Genomic DNA, 20,623 nt, shown 5'->3' with positions numbered 1-20,623 from the left:
TTCGGGACATTTTGGAGGTGGTAACACCGGCCGCTCTCGCCTCAGCTCCAAGCACCGACACCGCATCCGGCTGCACTGTGATTCGTTTATTTCTCTAACGGGACTTTTGTCTTGTTTTCTTTTGGGCTTAAAGTTGTATCACTTCCCGTCATCCGGACCTGTTAGAGGCCCGCAAACCTCTGGTAACGGCTGCTTTACGTTAATTTATCTCCAGCAGGAGACGTTAAAGAAGAGAGCGGGTGAGAGAGACTGTCTGTGTGTTGTTTCGTGTAATCCATTGCGTTTGTCGGACCACACTTGGCACACACAAATGCCATGGTGAAAATAAACACACTAAACTAAGGTGAAGTAAACATAATAATAAGAAAACCCTCAGTTAGCTAATGCAAAACAGACATATCAGTTTGCTGCTCAGACGCAAACGAGCATGAGTGCACCTGCACAAGCTTGGAGGATGACGTGTGACCTGCAGCTTTTACTACAGTCATACGTCATATTCTCATTTTAGCAACAACATTCTTTTCTTTCTTTTTTTTTTACTTTGAGTACAAAATTAAGTTATTTGTCCAAAAAAAATGTTGTGTGGCTAATCAACTTAATCAGGAAATGACTCAAATAAATATGAAATATAGAAATGACAAACTGGAGAGGTGCTTTAAGCACAGCTCACCAAACCTCCTAAATCAAGTCTAATGAAGTATCTGTCATTTTAACATACACATACGGTCTCACAGAGGTGATGTTTCACTTCATATCTCGGCGCAGGAGGGGTTAATCCATAAGGAGCGTGTTCCTGCGTAGCCGAACTATATTCCCCAGGCCTTTCCCGCCCATCCATCGCCTGAAGAGGACGACCAGCTTATTTTCTCTGCATATTAAAAACCGCCTTGAGACGTGGCAGGCAGGGCCTCAGGAGGATGGGGATAGCAGGGGGAAAAAAGAAAAAGTGGGAATGTGGAGTGGAGTGGAGTGGAGAGGAGGGGTGGGGTCTCTTTTTTTTTTCCTTCCAAATAAATGATTAACTAAATACATCCCCCCCCATTCCTGTCCATTTTGAAAGAAGGGCCAGCTTTGATCTCGGGGGGCCCTTTGAAATGATCTGAGGAATGAGAGAGAGAGAGGGAGAGGGAGGCGAGGGAGGGGCAGGGGGAGAGACAGGGACAGGAAACGCCACACCTCCCTGCCTGTTGAGGGGAGACATCACAGGTATAGACGCAGAGAGAGCGCGAGGAGCAGAGGTGTGGGGCGGCGAAGGGGGAAGTTTGCACAGTTAAGCTTCTGGATGATAGCTGAGGCGCTGGGAGTTGTTGTGCTGCGGCGGCTGTGTGGTAAAGTGAGCTGTTTGAAGGCCTCGGCGTGGATATGCCTGGGGATAGATTAGCTTCCCTTTAACCCCAGAGATCAATGGGGTGGCAGATGTCTCTTCCCCACTCCAATAACAAATTGGACTTCCCTTTCTCGTTGCAGGAGGGTGAAGTGCTGCTGGATGTAAATCCCATATCTTACTGGCTCTGCCATGCTTGGTGGCCCCTGTAAAGAGCGTGTTGCCGGCTGAGGCGAGGAGCCGCTCTGACTTTCTCCTCTGCATATTTCTCCTCCTCTGCAGCTTTCGTCATTCTCACAGCTGTGCTCAATGACTAGTCGCAGTGGCATTAAATCGTCAGATGTCTGCTGTATTTGGTAGGGATGGCGAAAGAAATCGACCTAAATAGACATCATGGCTAAAGCTGCATGCTAACTCTGTCATGGACAGGAAACGTTTTGCGGTAACGTGCGGTCAAGCCAGCCGGCACTCTCATCTATGTGGTCAAATCGGCCGGCGCTACAACTGTAGAGCACCCATATACTGACATTTATGTTAAATGCATTCAAACGGCCCCGATGGAGCGGACCATGGATGTATAAAGAGAATGGAGCTGACGGGAGAGCTAGAGACGGATTTGGCGAAGTTTTCAAAATAAGGTGTTAACAAAGGGAACTGTATATACAAAATACATATATGGAAATAAGATTGATTGGATTATATTCACCAGAAGTATAAAATATTACATGTTCCTTATAAATTAAAAAGGAAATACCACTAATTTGTGAGGGAAAGGTCTTTATTCTTTGATTTTTGGGTTGCTGGAAAAATGTGACGCCTGATAATGACTAATATATTTGACTTCAGGACATCTCTGACTAAATACATGCTGAAAATCAAACATTTTTATGTATTAATTTAGATATTTTTCAAATTAAAAGTGTATGATTCAACTTTTCCCCATGTTCTAGTGTTAAAAAAGTTAACAAAAATCGATTGTAGAATCGCAATACTTAAAAATATTGAATCGACACAAGTATCGTGATAGTATTGAATCGGGAGATAAGTGTATCATCCCAGCCCTAGTATTTGGCTTACTTGGTCGGTTCTGTCAGTGTTTAAGTAGTGTTATCTGTGTGTTTTACATGTGACTCACCTCCCTGATCTGGCTTGTAACTCAGTGTTTAGCAGGCTTGCCGCAGACTGCATTCACCATCAGCAAGGACACTGCTGACAAACAATAGCGCAGATGCATATTCGTTTGCTGCCATGAACTGTGCGTACGCTGAAAGGGTAACCTTGTAAATGTTGTGCTGCGACGGGGGAAAACAAAACGCTTTGTTAATGCACGACATGGAATTCCTACTTTAACTGCAGAGGTGGTGCAGCGAGTTAGACTGATGGCTCGTAGTTGGACGTCTACTGCTGTGGATTGTGGAATTATTATTGACACTATATCATGTCACAATTATATTCTTTCATATTTAATCATAACTTTTCACAAGTGGAAATTTTCTGATCGCATACATTTCGGAGCTAATAATGTTGTTTTGAAAAAAAAAAAAGAAATCAGTGTATGCTAAATATGGGTCAAATATTTTTGGGGAATATTTTAATATCCAAATCACTCTCTTTTCATCTTCCTGTAAAAAATATTGTTAAAGATTTATCTTGAACTCGGGGGTGTTTACATAAATGTGTCCAATCAAATGTGATTTGGGGCGATTAGCTAAGCCGTCCATCTAAAAGAGGAGAGGGAGAGAGACAGAATGTACCACTGTGATAATATCATGTTATTATGTTATATTATTATTTCAGATTCATCTAATTATGGCTGTGCAAAATAGCCAGCAGCCACAACACTGGTGTTACAAACAGAATAGCTACCGTGTTTAAACAACTTACTTTTATTACCTCATCTAGACATATTTAATATTGTCACAAAAAAAGAGGTGCTTTGCATCAATGACACCGTGCGTCCTTGTTGTTGTTATAAGCTGGGAAACTTGGGTACTTTACTAAAGCCACCTGATACTTTTAATTTAGCAGCTTGTCGGTTATTCTGTTGGAGCATCGGCTTAGCACTTTTGTTCCCATGAGGCCGCTGGATCCTCACTTTCATTAAAGTTGTTTGGAGAGTCTCTCAGCTTCGTTGCCTCATAAAACAAACTGCTATGATGAAAATAACTTAAAACCACACAAACCCAACGCTACTCCTCTTGTTTTATTAGTACACGCACGCAGAGGCGGACGCACACATACACAACAAAATGTTTGTTGAGGTTCTAATGAGTCCCAGTAGCAGCGGTTTGATTTTTTTTCCCCTCCTAATTTGACATGCTTCACTTGGGCTGGGTCCCTCTCGCTCCGCAGACCTCAAATCCTCCATGCAGAGGCCTAATGAATCTTCTCCGAGTACACAAACAAAAGGACAAACAAAACTAGCTGGAAACACTCGCTTCCTTGAGCTTCTAATTGTCCCAAACACGTCAATCAATCACCGCAGCTCGCTTGAATCCACTTTTACTCTCGACAAAAGAGTTATTAGTCACCCATGAGAACATATCAATCTCCAGATTGCCGGGTATTACACTCATGTATCGGGTTACGTCCACAACTGGCAGAGTTTCCCCTCTCATTTTCCTCCAGCAGTGTGAGAACATTGGCCGTTGTACTTTCTGTTTAAGAAGGTGACATGAAGAACAATGAGTCGAGCCTCGCCGGTCTCCTAGGGGCTCTCCATGTTGGGTTTCAGCCGTAATTGAATCGGGGCTTTCGCTGCCCACAGAAGACGGGGTGTGAGTGAATTGTCTGAGATAGTTTATAGGGTAATAAAGTCCCTCCGCACCAACACCTGCCAGCTGCGCTCAGCTTTGACCAAAACAGTCTATTTAATACCTCCCGCTGTGCACCTGCAGCCCACCCGTAACGGTCAGCACACAACTCGATCACACCGCCAATGGACGGCGTCTCTCGCATCGCTTTTTGAAAGTTATCATTGGGCTAATTAAAATCTTGACTCAATTAGCCCCGCTGTTGACCTTGTTTGCGGGTTAGGATGCTGATGCCAAACGCAATAATAACCGCAGCCATTTTTCTCTTATCAGATCTCCTCACCTGCTCGCCTCAGCCACTGGCGAGCACTTGCCGTTGTAAATACTGAAACTGGACTTCCTCTTCTCTTCACAGCAGCTCGCTCCGTTTTTTTTTTCAAAACAACTTCTATCTCTGTTGAAAAGGAGCGGGCTGAGTGGGTGAAGAGTAGGTGGACAAATGGATGCAGCGGCGATCAAATGTGATGATTGTACTGTCACAAAGAGTGTTGTGTTTACTTAAGCCAGGTGTCAGCTTTGAGCATCAGTCTGTAATGTGAAGTGTGAAAAATGTCGCGATGAATAATGTTAATTATATCTAAAAAAAAAAAAGGCACTTTTAAAACATCATTATTGGTAGAGCATGCTTCTTCTCTCTCTGCTTTCGTGGCCGGCTTTCGGTATTATTAAGGAATTGTGCATTAATGGGAGTCAGCAGTTTTCGGCGCTGCAATCTCATTACATTTACAGAGAAGGGATGGAGAGCAACAAAAAAAAATTAATTGGAGGCATGCGACAGTTAGGACAGGAGCCTGGGCAAGGGCAGAATAAATCAGAGGTCAGTTTGACAGCTTTATGGCTCTGTGGAGAGAGAAGTGGTTAACTTTAATGGGAGGAGATAGTAATGTTGAGTTACTTTATTTTTCCCTCTTCCTCCTCCACGCACTCATCCCCCGTCCCCTTCCCCCCTCGTCAGCTGAGGCGCACACACACACACACACACACACACACACACACACACACACACACACACCCCTCTCACCCCTGAACTATTTTGACTCGGCGTGATATATAGAGTTAATTCAGCCCTCTGCGCGCAATAATTCATGCGTTTCATGCATTCACTGTCGTGCAGACTCAGCGCGGGGAGGAATTGTTAATTTTCTGCGCAGAGATTGCAGCCTCCCTCCCCGCGCACACACACACACACACACACACACACACCTCTGTCCTGCCTGTCACCGACTCTACCCCCCCCCCCTTACTCCTCCTCCATCCTCCTCTTCCTCCTCCACCCTCCTGTATTTTTTTTTTCTCCATTACTTTGGAAGTTAATTTGGCTAAAAGAGTGTCCACTCCCAGCAGTATTTCCTGCAGCATCAGGTTTCTTCTCTTTAAAAAAAACACAACAGCTTAAGCTCGGTCGTTGCCACAAATCCACACACAAGGCCTCCTCTTTCTCCCCACCCTTAAACTGGACTCTCCCCTCGTGGCCTTTCGGTTTACGTCCTGCCCTCTACCCCCCATCCCCAAGTTCATTAAGGTCATCCCCGCAAGGGGCCGACCCCCCCCCCCCCCGAAACCTCCCCTGCTGACCGCTGACTTAAGCCTTGTGCTTTTATAATTGGGGGGGGAAACGCTGGCTAGTAAAGCAGCAACTCAGTGAAGTGGCTTCTGCAGGGTAATGGGGCCCTGCTCTCCATGCACTTCATTTAATCCGTGCAGACCTCTGTGTGTGGTGAGTGGGGGTGCTGTGTGTGTGTGTGTGTGTGTGTTCTGGGATTGTTTGTGGGAGCAGATGGATGGGGTCACACCGTAGAAGACATTATGAGTTCTGTTAGCATATTTTACCACACAGTGTACACAAAAGTGGCTGAAAATGCAGGGCTTTTCCTTATTGATTTATCTGTCGGTTATTTTCAGATTATTGTTCCATCTATTTTTTATTTATTTAACCTTTATTTAACCGGGAGTAAAAACTCATTGAGATTAAAAAATGTTTTCTAACCGATAACCGAGCCCTGTTAGCCGATTATTAACCGACAAGATAAGTGTGACACATGCAGCGATGCTATTTTTAGTGCCTAACAAGCCGTCCTGCTGCAACGAAAAGCCGATACGCAAACAGGTTAAATCCATCATTTATCACCAGCAGCAGTGTATGAACAAAACCAACAACCGAGTCCTCAGTTCACCCGTCTGGAAGACTTACTGTAGCAGCCACGCTGCTGTGTGTATTGTCCCAGTAAGTCTCCACCGCACCATTTGGTTTAGTCGTGCAGCTGCCAGTGGTGTGTCTGCCCGGCGTAACGTTAGCGAGTGTCCGACAGACCGCCTCTGTGTGGCGGCGGTGAGTGTGGCGTTGTCGGTGGCGTTGTAGCTGTGAATGAATCAGTGTGTGTACAGTTTATTTGTCATGAATAAATGCTTCAACTCCTCAGCTCAAGACCCATCATCTATAAATGTCCAACACATGTTTGCAGTGATTAAGATGATGTCTTAACGTTGTTTTGTTCAACCAACAGTTCAAAATCTAAGGATATTCAATCTACCGTGATATTACACAAAGAAAAAGCTGGAACCAATGAACATTTTTTGCTTGATAAATGACTTGAACCGAATAATTAAGAACCACTGAAATCATTTGATTGAAAGCGTATACAAATGAAAACAAACTGTAGTTACAGACATTTGGCACTGACAATTCAATCAAGTCATCTGGAATTACAAATGTAGCTCAAGCAGAAAAGGTCTAATTAACCTCAATCTGATACAATAACCCTCTGTGTTTTTTTTTCACATTTGTACGTTAGCGTTCAAAGACATGGCATCGCTTTGCAAGCACTGCTTTTATTCCAGCAGGTTTGAGCTGTGGCAGCGTCAGGCTTTCTGCAATGTTTCAGAGACCTTGGCTCAGACCAGCCAGCCAAAGATAAACAGTGAAAAGCATTTCCCCCCAGGGCCTTGAACACAACAAGTATAAAGTTGAAGCCGTCACCTTAACTCTAACATGGAAACTATCTCAAGCAGAAGTTAGCGGAGAGAAAGAATGGAAAAGAAAAAGATATTACTTCTGTTTGTGGTCTGGCAGAGTTGCAGAGCACATTGTTCTCATTTATTTATTTTATTTCAGTTGGCAAGGTAGAGGTGAGTTAAGTTCTTTTATTTTTGCAGTGGGAGGGAAAAAAAAAAGGAGGTCACATTTGTTGGCAGTGCTGTGGGAGTGCGCTGATACGAGTACGAGGGCTTTGTGTCAGGAGACATTTTGTGGCCGACAGGAGAGAATCCTAGCGCTGTGACAGGGGCTTTTCTCTTCTTTAAAAGGCGCAGCGACCCCCGTGACCCGCCGAGTTGAAATGGAGGCCACTGCCGATTCTCATGCCCTGATTGAGGGGGAAAAAAGTGTCTGACGGCAATTGTGTTGTGAACGAAAACAAAAACAGAGGCGGATATCTGATTTTTAGAAACTGTAAAAATGTTGTTTATGTACCGTGTGTGTGTGGCGTTGGTGTCGGGGGGTGTCAGTCGCCGCTGAACACAACCGACCCAAACCCTGAGGCGGTCAGTGTCTCTTCAGTGTGGATACAATCCCATGATTCATCCTTTTTCATGGCATTTCCTCCCCCGTTGTGTAGGGCGATGTACTGTCAGGGCCTGGGAGGAGTTCCCATTGAGCGGCTTCTGCGCTCACACACACACACATACACACACGTCTTTATGTACCCTATTCACACAAGACCATGGGCTTCATGCATTTAAATGGCCTATCTACTGGAGCACTGATATTATACAACACTTAGAGCAGTTCCAAGATAAAGCTGATGACATTATATTCATATTAATGGTTTTTATTAGCCTCCTTTGATGTGCAGATTGTTGATAAAATGGTGCTTTGATTGGTCTTTGAGAGACGACGCCAAACTGTAACAGATGGCGGCTTGTAGAGCAAAGATTGCAGGGCCTCCATTCAGTGCATGTTAGTGCTGGAACGAATAGTTGATTAACCGATTGATAACCAATTCATTATTCATCAAGCGTTTTGGCTTGATGAGTGCTTCTCAAATGTTTCTCTTTGTTTTATTTTGTTAATTGAATATACTTGGGTTTTGGACCGTTGGTCGGACAAAATGAGTCTCTGGGAACTTGTGATGGACATTTCTGTCTATTCCTGGAACTAGTCGTGTTTCCATTCAATTGTCAAGTGAATTTTAAGCAAACTTTTGAACTGAATCGACTTGTTTGGAGTGAATAAACTTGGCGATAGCGTAGTTTCGTCAGAAGTTGGCGCTATGGGCTGCGCATGGCGGTAATCCAAAGAAGTAGAGGTCGCGAACTGGAAACAAAACAAGTTGGCTTGGTCTTCTAAACATCTACAAGAGAAACATGGAAAGAGGTCTTCAGGAATTTGTTTCAATTGGGCAAGTTTTAATTGTTCTTTCATATCAGCTTGGATTGACCATGTTTCATGTTGTCTGGAGACAAAGACAAGCATTCGCACGTTATGGGAAGATCCGAGAAGACACCAAGAGCAGAAACAGGTGATCAGTCATGTGCGTAAATGTTCGCAACTCTTTTTCGACACAGGCAAAAAAACACCTCAAGCAAACATAAAAACTTTTTTTCTCAATTGAGGAAGTTTTACCAAATTTTGCCATTTCCATACAGTTTTTCTAATGAGATACTTCAAAAAAAAAAAGATAATTTAACTGTTTAAGCCCTAGTGCATATCGGTCATGTAGGAAAAGCCTGATGGAGAACTATTTGACACACAAACAAGTGACAAATTATCGTAAAAACCTTTATAAATTAGTGGAGAAACAACATGACTGCAGATGCTTGCATACTTGCATGATACATTTAAGCAATTCACATCCTTTCATGCTCTCAGGCAGGTATAAAAATGCTGAGTAGGTCCAGTTAACCTTGATTTTGGATCATGATGGCAAGATGAAAACATCCAAGTATCTTTATCCTTTGATGAAACATTTGTTTCCTGACGGGAGCGGTGTCTTGCCGGAAGACAATGCCTCCATCTGCACGAGGTCACTGAGAGGTTTGAAGCAGAGGGCAACGTCCGTGTCACTTCTGGTTGGAAAAAAACAAGATGCCAAACTCGAGGCCTCAAAACTATAGTCCACAAACCAATGGTTGACGTCACGGTGACTTCTTCCACTTCTTATATACAGTACAGTCTATGGTTTGAAGTATGAAAATTATGTTAATGGATTGGAGATGATGAATGAAGATGACTAGGAGTATGTATGGCAAAGAGCTCTGAAGCTGTACTGGAGCCGAATGGTGGTACAAAACCTCACATATTTGTCACCCATTTGTTTATCCAGTTGTTGCATAAATATCCCAAAAAGTTAAATGTGTGTGCATGAGTATAAGTAGGAACAGCAGCACACAGAGCTAATGTTGTAAAAAGTGATTTAAGTTTCACACAGATGCCCCCAATTTGTTTCCCCCAGGTTCAGAGAAATGCAGGAACAGCAAAAACACGGCGACCGCATTTGTTTGAGAAAATTACCCCGGCTGCATGCTTGATGATCTCAACGAGAAAAAAAAAAAAAAACACTCATAAGGAGGGGGGAAAAAAAGTCTAGTTGTTAAATACATATTAACAGATTCCTTCCACTTCAGTATTGAGGAGACGCAGGGAACGCTCTCCATCTTTGGGAGGAGAGGATGCGTCCCCGCTCTAATCAATTCAGGTAGGGCAGCATTATCTGTGGAGCTGCCACCAGAGCCGCGCTGCACAATAACTCAAGGAGGGCATTTGAGAAGTGTGTGAGTTTGATCCTGTGCCAGGGTGATGAATAGCTGTTTTTTCTCCTTTGTTGCCCATCAGCACTTTTATTCCGCAGTTAATCCACCAGACCCACACTGTAATTTTTCACCTTGCTGTGCGATTGCGGTCGTGTATTTGTGTGTTGTGTTTCCCCTATCTCGCTGTCAGTGGAAGGGCTCTCGCTCGCGTATAAACACAAGCATCCGCCCCGCCCTGCTGGCATTGGAGGCTGATTTAAAGGTGTGTGTGTGTGTGCACTGATAGGATTGACATCTCGTGAAAAGTTAGTGAGGAGTGGGAGCCTTATATAATATATCAACGGGAGCCGGTGGGGGTAGACGCTTGTTACCGGGGTGTGTCAGGTGTTAAAAGGATGTCATGTTGTTGCAGATGATGCAGCTTACCCACTTGATTTACTACACCGGCGGAGGTGAGGCTTTCTGCTTGGACCTGCTGAGACCACGTCCACACTGAGCCGGTTAAATATGAAAACCCAGATTTTTCTCTCTGTTCCTCCCGTCCGCACTAAATTGGCATTTTTAACACCCAGAAATTGATCTTTTTGGTTTCAAAACACAAGCCTCGGGGTTCAGTGAGGATGGGGGGAAATTCAGCTTTTGGAAAACAATAACATGACCCTGCTCTGACCATCATAAAATAGTGATTTGATGCAGGGAGTGATACAGAGTTTACCTTGCACGGTAGCTGGAGTCTCTCAATGTCACGAGATCACACAGGGATCACATATCATACGAAAATCTATCTTGTCAGGCTTCAAGTTATGCGTTTGTGTCCAGCAAGCCAGTGCACTGACCAATCGGCGTCCTGTGAGGAGCTACAGGCGTGGCTTAGGTGTGTTTCACGTGACATGAAGAGGCGGCTGTTCATTCTAAACAACAATGGTGGCTCCTGAAGAGGTTAACGTAGACGCTGCAATAGCATCAGTTATATCAGAACTATTTAGTATTTCTTCATTGAAAGAAGAGCAAAGAACGTGACTGAAGCTTTTCTCGATGGAAAAGATGTTTTTGCTCTTCTCCTGACTGGCTTCGGCAAGATTTTGATTGACAGATGGTTCATCCAATCACCTGCCAAGTACTTTTTGAAAGTGCCTGCTCTTTTCCAAACCGTTTCCAATAACTGCTTCTTAGATGGTTCTCTTAACAAACCATCTGGCGGGCCAGGTTAGGAGTGATACAGAGTACCACTCTTTACCAGATGTTGGCTGTGATGTTATGATTTTGTTGTTTGCTGACTGAAAGAGAACACAGAAAAAGACATTTAGCCATTTTCTGGTTGTTCAGGTGTTTTCGTATGGACAAAAATGAAACATACTTGAAAAGGTTAGTGTGGACACATTATTTTCACACATACTAAAGGGTATTTTCAGAATCAGCTGGCTTAGTATGCAGTGGCCACATTTTAGTTATTTTCCCAAGAAACATCCAGCTTGTATTAGATCTCTTACAGTAGACAGGTTACAGCTCGACCGTACAAACAAATGGTTAATGAGGCATAAGTGGAATGACCTGAAATTCTGTACGCAGCTTTGCACCCCAACACAGCGTCCCCCACCTCCTCCTCCTCCTCCTCCTCTCTTCTCCTCCACTCTGATTAGGGAGTCGGGGGTCCTTGTGGTCATATTTTAATACAATCCTGAGCACTCTGAGCCCCTCGTCAGCCTCGCGCCCGCCACGTCTCCTCGCGGTGGAGGGGCTAGCATTCCTCCAGAGAGCTGTTCTACATACGGGCGGACAAGGAGCACAGCTTCGCGCAAAAGCCTGCTGAGACTCCACACCATTTATCTCTCAGCTGCAAGGTTGGGCCAGGACTAATTGACTGAGCTATGTGCGTGTGTGTGTATACGTATGTGTGTGTGTGTCGGTCCTAGTCCCTGGAAGCATGGCGCATTAGTAGAGTCTGAGATGATAGGATGTGGTAAAGAGAGAGAGAGAGAGAGAGAGAGGCCAACCTCGTGTTGTGAGCCCATCAGAGGGGGCTCGGATAAAAAGCTCTCCTGTAAAGTCAGTTATTGGCTCCGGCTCTCCAAAATACGGCCAGTTAAACTGTGCTCAGGGAGCAGAAAAAACCACACAGCCGATGCTGCATTTAAAGTACAATTCTGGTTGTGGCTGTATTTTGTACTTTTTGCCAACATTGATAACATTGTACTCGTCAAATTGCTTGGGAACATGTCGACATCACAGCAACAAAGTCAGATGGTACGAGAAACACAAGGGGTCAGATGACCATGCAAACGAAAGCCGCAACAATTAATCGATTAGTTAACTATTAAATTAATCGTCAACTGTTTTGATCATGGATTAGTCAGTTTGAGTAATTTTTTAAGGAAAAAAAGTGAAATTCTCTGATAATATTTTCTGGTTTCTTTACTCCTCTATGACAGTAAACTGAATATCTTTGAGTTGAGTTTCATGTTTACACACAGACTCCGAAAATTTCGTCCGTCATTAAAGTTTTTGGAACAGGTTCAATTGTCTGTGTTGTTTCACATCCGTCAAAAGGAAAAAGAGGATTGAATAATAAAACGCATCGGACTAAGTGTGCAGGGTTTCCCCGGTAACGTTTTTTATTGGATGACGGCTTAAAAAAAGGCATTAATTAGCCACATTATTTCCTCCAAATTAGTACGGCTAACCTGAGGTTTCATTATCATCACTCATGTTTTTCTGACATCTCTTTCGTGATGCCGTCATGTTCCCAGATTTCAGCAATTAACGTTGTGAGTACAATGTTATTATTACCGATAGGATCGATGGCCAAACCTATGGAAATTACACAAACTGAAATTATTATATTTAAGTGTTCCTGCCTGTGTGAATCCCCGTCCTCGTGTGGTGCAGCGCAGACCTCGTGCTCTTTCCCTGTGTTCCTCTCACCACTCTGCTCTGGACTTTATCAACACATTGTTTAACTTGGCCTCCTCCCAATGTAAGCCCAAGTACAGCGCGGAGTTGGCTGTCTCACCGTCCACAGGGAGTGGGCTGAGCGGTGTGTGTGTGTGTGTGTGTGTTCGTGGGCACATTTCTAGGGGGGAGTGGAAGCACCTCATTCTCCTGGACCAGGAAGCTTTGAATCACGCTGGCTCTTCCTGGAAGGACCCAGAGGGAGCCGGGGCCGAGCCGGCTGGACTCAGGCAGGCTGTCTGAGCCGGAGCCTGGCCTCTCGCTGACACCAAGCTGGTGGCGAGCTCGGTTCTTACCTCACCCTCGCAGAGCAGGCCACGCCTTCCCTCTGCTCACCAGGTTGGCACGCTGCAGGCGTTTTCCTGTACTGGGAAGTGTTTTCAGCTTTGGCTGCGGCTGTGTGGCGCGCACTGATAACCTCAGCCTCTGGAACTTTGAGAAACAGGAGTTTATTGATCGGATGTAAATAGCACAAGGTGGGCTACAGTAGCTTCGAATTCAAGCGCTGCCTCGTTTGTATATTTTCAAGAGTAAATTTTCATTACCGATGCCACTAGTACAACAATTCTGCAGTTTTGAAGCCATTCAGTTCGGTATGCTTACCGAGCTAAATATAATTGTGTCAAGCTGTCACCTGCCTACGCTGTCACAGGCCTCGTTTAGTTCATGGAAATCACACTCTCCCAAGCCTGAGGTGCTGAGGATCTAGGCATGTAAGACGATATTAATAGTATAGAGCCGGGCTGGTGCTGCAGGGTGTCCACACCTTCCTGTTTTCTCTTTCTTTGTTTTGGCCCGGCGCTGACAGATTTACCTCTGGAGGAACTCCAGCATCTGAAAGGGAAAAATGGCCCCCATTGTTCAAATGGGGCTCTAGTGGAAAGAAAACAGGGGCTTTTTTGAAGAAAAATAACACGGGGGTAATAATGGATTGCAATATCAATAGTATAAACAGCTTTGTCATTGAGACCCGTGTTTGTTATTTCCAAAGGACTTTTAGAGGTATTTTTTTCAGAGAAGTGTACCGCTTTGGGTGAAATTGTCAGAAGTGTTCGCTCGCTTTGGAAGGTTCTCGTCTCTGAAGAGGCGTGCTGAGCTCTAGCTTTTGATAGGAATCAGCTGTAAGAGGGATGGATATTGCTGTGCGTTTTTCCTGCTGTCAGATAACTTTAACAGTTGTCTCTCCTTTTCACAATTTCTCTGTCAAACTCCACTGGGAAATTAAGTCAGGAGAAATAACCGTTGAAGTTATCCAACTCTATCTTAAAGCAAGTGCTTCGTGTTTTTTTTTTTTTAAAGTCTTGGCGAGGATTACCACAGAACTCACATTGAGACGTCGCGTCGAGATTCAGAGACGTTGTAGCTTCAGCTGGGGAAGATAAATACAGACTTCAGAGCTGCATTTGACAAACTCATTGAAAGATTTCATCTAAAGCTTTCCCTGAATGAGATATAATTTGTCAGTTTACTAAAAATAACCAGTTAGATTATCTTAATCTTCCTAACTGTCCATCCAATACAGATAAAAATATCCTGCTTGGGGAAAAAAACATTTCATCACTCAGCACAATGAGTCAGAGCACTGGTTTTTCCAAAGAGATGCAACACTGTCCAAATATTTCTGGAGTTCATTCCATCTGATGATTGATAAAATCCCCGTTGTGTCAGTGTGGTTTCTGTATTTTCGCCACGTACTGAAAATGTGGTTAGATTGGCTGTAAAAGATGGTTGTAGAATATAAGGATTTATGGTTACATAATGCAATTCAAACAGATCTAAATCAAAAGACTATTCCCGTCTAATCCTACCTCGTTTTAATCGTCGGAGCTTTGAGTCGTTTTATTCAAGTGTTATGTTAAAAACCACAGCAGCTGTTGGAGTTATTTTCATCATAATTAGTAGACAATTGTTGAAATCAACTCAAACACTAGAAAGTGCTCAGTGTGTACCAGGCTGTGCCAAGCCTGAACAATCCTCTACATTTGTTTTTATAAGAGGAAATGAGGATCATCAGATTAAACATGGTGATAAACAATTGTGGGAATACATGTGCCAGATTCATTCATTGTTTCAGTCAAGTAAAGTGCAGTAGCTCATGAGAAAATAAAGATAATTTCCTAACAAAGAAAAACATTGATACGCACAAAAGAACTCATCAGTGGTTTAAGGACAAACCTTGAACCAAATTTCACTCAAAACTGTTACGTTTTTGACAAGAGATAACAAAGACAACAAAACCTCCTTGGTTTGAGCTATTGAATTGAATTACATGCTTACTTTTATCTACAGACATTTATGGCAAAAAGATTGCGAGTGAAAGCATCAAACATCAATGACTCCTATTTGAAATTCAAAAAGAAATTCACATATTTGGATGCGCATTTTGAAGTATTGCATTAAAAAGCTGTATGGAAACAGCAAAATTCAATAAAACTTCAAATTTGAATGTTTTACGCTCACTTGAGGTGGTTTTTGCCTTTATCAAAAAAGAGTTGATGCGCTACATGAGATATGGAAACGCCTTTAACGAATAAATTCTGACGTAGCGAACATTTAACTCACATGACTGATCAGCTGTTTCTGCTGTCGCCGTCTTTTCAGATATATATTTATATTGTCTTGGGACAGCATGAAATATAACCAATACTAGCTGACATGAAAGAACAAGTAAAACTTTCCAAATTGAAACTGAAGACCTCTCTCGTTTTGTTTGTGGTTCGCAACCTCTACTTCTTCTTCTACTCCGTTTCTTGGCAGATTACAGCCATGCATAAAGTGTAGCCTATACCGCCAGCTTCAGTCAATACTACGCTGCTTAGTTTATTCGCTCCAAACCAGTTGATGGAAATGCGCCAAGTTCGCATTTCTTTTTTTGCGACATTTCAAAAGTTTGCTTGATAATTGAATGGAAACGCAACTAGTGGCACTCTCCTTCAGTCAAAAAGCCCTAAATGTCTCATCAGCACCAGAAACAGTCATGAAAACTCTCCTAATATCTCTCAGCATTGATGTTTTCCTTCCCTGAGGATAGCAGAACAGTCGGGTGAGAAATAATTTTGATGTGAATTGAAAACATGTCGAGTGTGGATTTTCCGGATTTATCCATCACTTAAATGTTTCATTGAGAGGCCTACATTAAACTAATCCCCACAGTATTGGGAGTTAACTGACACATGCTGTTAGATATCTCCCCCTAAATGTCAGAACGTGCACCGAGAAGCATCAGAACAAGAGTCTCCCCCATCAGCGGTGAGCCCGAGGCTTCACCAGCACTTCATCACATCCTTAGAAAGTAGAGTCTTAGAGTCTTAGTGGAGCAGACCCGAAGGCTTAATGTCAGCAAATTAATTATGGATTCACCCAATTAGTTCACAAACTACACTGTGTTCGAGGGAAAATGATCATTCCCCCAAATGACTTGTCTCTTCAGTCTTTGCCCCAGTGTGCATTGTGGCTCGCTCAGAACGGTGTGTGTGCGTATGTGTGTGCTAGCCTGCGTGTGTGAAGTGACACACAGCAGGCAGGTAGCCTGACCTTTTTAATTATTCAATCTCTCAAACTCATCTCTCTCTCTCTCTCTCTTTCTGTCTCTGTCTCCAGTTTGGCTTTTTAACAATCTCCTGTCCACACATATTTCTATCTAAAACAAAAAGGAAACCGCTTCTCTGCTCTTTTTCTTAAAGCTCCTCCATATCACAGTGATCTGTGTCAACACATGAAGTGACGCTGTAACTGTAATGACTCTTTTGACTGTGTGAGATTGCCTCAGATCACTAGCAACCCCCCCGTCCCCCCCAAGTGTCTAATAAAGTAAGTAATCACCGCTTTCTAATGAGAGTCTGTCAGGGGCGGTGCTCGTATCTGTTTACCAAACCAAATTATTTTCTTATTTCGGCAAAGTCAATTAATCACATCGGAGACAATTCTGTTAGTGTTTGTCTCTCAATGGGAAGATGGATCGCAACGACGGCGGTGTCATCATTAAATTTCATCGCATTACAAGAAGACGCTGTCGCAAATTAATTCAATTTGACTCTTGGTTTTTCACATTCTCCCGTGGTTAAAGTCGTAATGTTGGGTGGAGACTGAAAGTACTGATTATTTTCTGGATTGATTCATCATTGATTCAGTAGTTAACCTTTCTGATGAACTGAAGAATTGTTTAGTCAATAGCAGGAATAGACACTAATATTTTTAAGCACTAAGCCCCTAAATTTGGTGGCCAAAGTACATTTTTGGTGTCCCAAATGTAAACGTATGTAAAAACAATTCAGAAAAGGCAATTTAACTTAACACAGCCTTCCTTAACTGTGACATTAACAGAATGAAAATATGTTTATCTTTTTATTCAAGTTTCTCACCAAAAACTGCATTTCACAAGATTATATTTGAACACATCATGATGAAGTTATAATTTGCCTTCACTCAATAGTCATTTACTGAATAGAGCCTGAACGCATCATAATGTAACTCAGTTGAACGTCCGTTAACGTAGCATGTGCTGCCCACCGGCTGGTAACAGCTAAAGGCGACTAGAAGCCATTAATGCCAATAATCTCCCGATCGCATCCCTAAAGATGACTCCTCATTTCAACTTCACAAATCAGCCTTTCCTCGTGCATTTTGACGCTTTCAAGGCGAGTGACAGGAATAAATAAAAACAGGGTGTCCGACAAAAGTTCAGTCGCGCTGTGCAGCGCTGCGTCACTCGCATCATATTCAGGATATCGTAATCTCATTGAGACACGCAGTCACATTCTCAAGAGAGACCTGATTAAACTTGGTGGCCACATACAGAGGATATTTGGTAGCCACAGAGTAACTTTTCGTGGCCACGGGCTATCGGGTGAATGTCAAACCCTGAATAGAAAGTCAAAGTATAACGTATAAATGCCCATCACAAGTTCACAGAGCCCAAAGTGGTATCTTCAAATTGCTTGTTTTGTCCGAATAACAGTTCAAAACGACATTCAAGGTTTTTATACATAAAACAGAAAAAAAGGACAAATGATTAATCTGTCATAGAAGCTTTTAATTAGCCAAATCAACAGAAAATGAATCGATTAGTGAGCTAACCTTTTGAGAAATGACCTCCTCCATACCAGCGAGGTTACATCCCAATAGATTGACCTGTCCTGTTTGTATCAAAAAAACATGGTGTCATCTATATATAGCAAAATGTCAAACTATTCCTTTAACGATTAATAGTCTAGCAAGTTGTTGTGTGTACATTTTTAGTCAGTTTTCTGTCAATAGTCATTTCAGCACACTGCGTCAAGTTATTTATTGTAAAATGCCAGCAATTACAGAAGCAGTTGTTGTCATTGAAAATCTTGGATGTCAAGCTTCCTCCAACAATGCCAATTAAATACGTATAAAAGAAAATCACACAAGTAAAAAAAAAAAGAGAATCTAAGACATAAAATAGTGCAAGTTAGAATATAAGATATATATATATATATATATATATATATACAAATAATATAACATAAACTAATATACATTTGTGGTAGACAGTAATTGCAAATGAATGAGCTGAATGTTTGTGTGCATTTGTCTCTATGAATCTATTGAGCTGTATTAAACTCCTTCAACTGGCTGACTGCCCTTCCCCCTCCTCTGCAGACAATACTCGGACAGTGATCTCTGTGTGCCGCTGACATTGAGCAGAGTTTGTGGACTGTGATTGTGCTCACAGCGTCCTTGGGAGACGGAGCCGGCCATCACAGATATGGATTCCTACATTTAATGTCTCGGCCTCTCGCGCACAAATGTTTCTCTTTCAATGAGCTGTGGCCCCGCAGGCAGGGAGTTTTATCGATCATCTGACTTTTAATGCCTCTTAAATATTAAGATTCATGTATATGACCTTTGTGTTTGGATTGGGAGCGCAAAATCCCTGCCTAAATACCCTTTCAGGCCCCGCTGGCTTCACGGCCGGCTTTGTTTTAGCTTTTCTTTTGAATCATGGAGAAATGGTGCCCAGTTTCATATTTCTTTTTATATATATTTAAAAGGATGGGGTCATGCTTGGCTGTGTTTTATAAAGTCATTGTAAGTTTTGGGACCACTCTGCTTGAAGCTGGCTGCAGCAGAAAAGAAGGGGGGTAGAGAGAAGAGGGGATAAGACGTGGGGAAGGTTTGGCCTTGTTAGCCTCTTTGAGCGCTCTTTTTCTCTACTTCCCTCCCTCTCTGTCACTCTCACTCTTTATGTCACACACACACACACACACACACACACACACACTCACCAGTGGACAGCCCTGGAAGAGGGCCCAGTGATTGATGACTGTGTGAGAGACCTCAGAGGCAGCAGCACTACAGAGAGATGGACAGATGAAAAGGAAGGAGGAGGGACGGAGGGAAGAACTGAAATGAATCAAGTAACAGGGCGAGGCCTTCCAGCAGCCAGTTAACATACTGGAGCCGGAGTAATGCCTTGTTGGAAAGACACCCTGGAAGTGACCCGTGCTGTGTAGCTTACTCGTGTCTAAATTGCTCCTTCCTGACTACAGAAAAGACAGATTTCTTTTGAAAAAGCAGTTTAAGGTATTCTGTGGTTTTGTTTACATGCAGTGTTTCTCACCAAAATACACGTGTGTCCTTGAGGTCTCACAAACATTTCCTGTTTTTCTCATAAAATATTTGCAAAGGCGATTTTAAAATATTTGAAATTGTGTGAGGCTGCAACAACGATACTTCGGTACCAAGTCATTGGCATTCTGAAAACGTGACGGTACTCATTTTCTACAGTGCCGCAGGTACTGGGAATCAGGGCTTGAGACTAACGCCATACCATTGTCCCAGAGACCATAGAAAATTTCCCTGATAATGTTACATTGTGAACAACAAATTATGTTGAAATCAGCAGGAGGAGACCTAGTAACGTTACCTGTTAGCAGCCGGTGGGCAGCACAATCCTGTTGGCTAAATAACGGAGCTAACAGCTAACGAATGGAGGTTCCATTGAGTTACATTATGATGCATTCAAGCTCTATTTGGTAAAGTATTGGGTAAATTATAACGTTATCATGATGTGTTCAAATGTAATCTTGTAAAATTTAGTTTTTGGTGAGAAACTTGAGGCAGAACATTCGGGATTAATAATACATTTGCAAAAAACAGTATGCAAACAGTTATAAAGGAGTGTATGTTACAGGAAGTACATGGAGTTTATTGTTTTGTTTTTGTTTTTCACATTGGTATCGATTTGGGTATGAAGAATGATGGAATTTCACTGGTATTGGTATCGACTACAACATTTCTGGTATTGCGATATCCCTACCTGTAACTAAGGACTACTCTCATGATTGAATAATGTGACAATTATTATCTTGATTAATCAATTGGTTGTTTGGTCTATAAAACGTTAGAAAACAGTGATAAATGTATCCCAATTTCCTAAAGTACATGATGATGTAAGCAAATGTCTTGTTTTGTCCGACCAACACTCATTTTGATGAGCTGGAACCATCATGTATTTTTGCTTGAAAAATAACGTAACGATTAATTAATTAGCAAAATAGTTGCAGATCAATTTTCAATCGATCAATCAACTAACTCTTGAAGCTCTAAAGTTGTATATTGTTTACATCCATCTTTGCTAGCTTGCGGTTTTTCCTCCTTCACTGCCTTTGCAGCCACATTGTTGCGTTTCTTTGCGCTTTATCGCCTCCTAGTGTGCCAGAAGCACTGTGTATCGTGTCACCTGTGTGCGTCAAAAGCACCACAGGGTACCTTTTTAAAGTCTGAATACAAACATTTACAGTTTGACTTGACACAATTTGTC

This window comes from Sebastes umbrosus, chromosome 20 (genome assembly GCF_015220745.1).
Source record: "Sebastes umbrosus isolate fSebUmb1 chromosome 20, fSebUmb1.pri, whole genome shotgun sequence".
NCBI classification, from domain to species: Eukaryota; Metazoa; Chordata; class Actinopteri; order Perciformes; family Sebastidae; genus Sebastes; species Sebastes umbrosus.
Note: the sequence above shows the minus strand (reverse complement) of the source record.